We start from the raw sequence: 2,500 nt of genomic DNA on the forward strand, positions 1-2,500 counted from the left end.
TATGTTAAAGGCCCTTCATTACATCTTGAAGCCGGCAAAAAGAAACCTTAGAGGAAATCATTGGTTTTCTTGGTTTGCAGAATGTATAATTTAATATTGCAAGTGGAAATCTCGCTTGATGGCCCACAGTGATAGTTTTTAGTTATCACCTCTTAGGCGTTTTAGTAAAGTTTTGATCTTGCTTTAGAAATAAAAAGGACTTTCAACCGTCAGGCATAAACATTTATTTTCCAAACCATCCTCCTATGGGTTCTATTGTTCTCTTCCCAGTTTCATCTCATATTTGTCTCCACAAATTCATCTCATATTTCATTTCGGTCAAATCCTTTTGGCAGCTGTTCACCTTCTAACCCTGTAAAATCCGGAGTTCCAAAGGTTTATTTTATCACCCACTATTTTTGCTACTGATAAAACATATCTTTAGTACTGATTATCTACCCTCTCCTTCACTGATATCTATATCGTGCATTTTCAACGTCACTGCAAGACAGGTTCACCTGCAAGCTATTGTGTGACGATCAGCTGCAACATCAGGGTCAGGAAAGAGGAGTGGTCATTATTATTGTTCTCTAAATCATCTGACCGAAAACTGGGAAGAGCCACTCAGCGGGGGAGTGGGAGGCAATGCATCAGGGATGTGCTGGGAATACACCCTGTGACTTTACTGCTTCAGAGGAGACGAAGCAGAACGATTACCTTCTGACCCCTCTGAACCTGAAACCAAGAGAATATTAGTGGCTTTCAATGCCTCATAATTCAATAACTCAACTATTAATTGAACACAACCTCACAGGCAACTACTTTTTCATGTAACATTCAATTGTTTCTCTCTACGTTAAGTTCACAGTACGCCCTTTACCAAAACTCTTAAGTATAAATATTATATTTTATATCTTGCTGTACCGCTTTTCGCATGATTGGTCTAACTGATTTTCCTCCACAGTCTTTTCTCCCTTTCATCTGATAGTACAACAGACTAACTGGAAGAGCAATATTCGTCCTAATACGAAGTTACGCATCACAGGAGTAGACTTTAAAAAAATATTCGCTTCATAGAAATCTCATTGCTGAGTTTTCGTCATTACAATTCTATCACAATATTGACAATTAGAAACTTACCCGCTCATTTAATGCTTGATAACACTAAATACATAATAATGTCGAAGTGCCTAGCATCCGCCATGGTGCAGCCTAACAGATATGCCTTAAAGATAAGATTATGGTGTGCGTCAGGTCTGCAAGTGTCGCACAAAGAGCAATCTTACCATAAAGCCTTAAACAGTACACTTGTCGTGCATACAGCTTGCTACTACTGCTACTACTACTGCTACTACTACTACTACTACTATTACAATTACTACTACTACTGTTACTACTACTACTACTACTACAATTACTACTACTACTACTACTACTACTACTACTATTACAACATAAATGATACCTCCACCCATGTTTATTTTCCCGACACATAATCATGGAGGGCTCCATAGCTTGGTATACTACCACTACTACAGCGCAAGTGGAAGAGAGAGAGAGAGAGAGAGAGAGAGAGAGAGAGAGAGGGGGGGGGGGGGGAGCGAAAGGGAGGTAAACGAGAGAAAGAGGGCGGGGAAGAGAGAGTGCGGGGGAAAAGGAGGAGGGTAGGAGGGAGGGAAAGGGATGGGAGTAGGGGAAGCCAGGGGTGGAGGTAGTTGGTGGATACACGTCACAAATAAGTCACGCCTCACCTGTTCGAATATGTAAGTGGCTCACGCAGATTTTGCCATCACAGTCAAGAGTAAACGCCATGATTAACCGCAGCTGCCAATGCACAATAGCGTCAAAAATTAGCGGAGTGTGTGAAACAATCTGTGGCAAAGCAACATGCTGATCCGAGTCTTCGTTTGAAAGATATTTGCGAAAAAATGTGTCATACGGTCTGATATGGATAATATGTTACACAGTTTACTTTTCGTAGGTTTCCCTAAGGATCCATTTATCGAAAACACCGAAAGGGAGGATAAACAGCTGGGTAGGCGGTGGCTGAGTGGTTAGCGTGCTCGGCTCACATTCACCACGCCATGGACAACGTCGGTTCGAATCCCCACGTTACCACCTGGGATTTTTCAGTCACCGCCGAGTGGCCTAAGACTACCTACATGCTGTCCAGAAGACCACCCATCAACCCGGACTCTAGAAGAAACCGTCCAGAATCAAGAATGAGATCCGGGAGGCAGCATGAGCCAAGCATAACTGGCGCCACTATAAAAATTGCATGCGCCATGACGGGCTTGAGCCGACCACCTGGCCCGTGAAGAATGCCTACCGGCGCTACAGGCGAAGATGTAAAAAAAAAAAAAAAAAAAAAAAAGTGGGTTGCGCTGCGCGTCGACTGACGAACCGTAGCTAAGCGTGCTAACCACTAGACCATTAAGGCGCAGCGGAATGGGTTATACACAAGGTAAAAATAGCTACGTAGCTATCTTTACTTTGTTTATACAGGTGGGACAACTGCAAG

Source organism: Eriocheir sinensis, chromosome 20 (assembly GCF_024679095.1).
Source record: "Eriocheir sinensis breed Jianghai 21 chromosome 20, ASM2467909v1, whole genome shotgun sequence".
NCBI lineage: Eukaryota > Metazoa > Arthropoda > Malacostraca > Decapoda > Varunidae > Eriocheir > Eriocheir sinensis.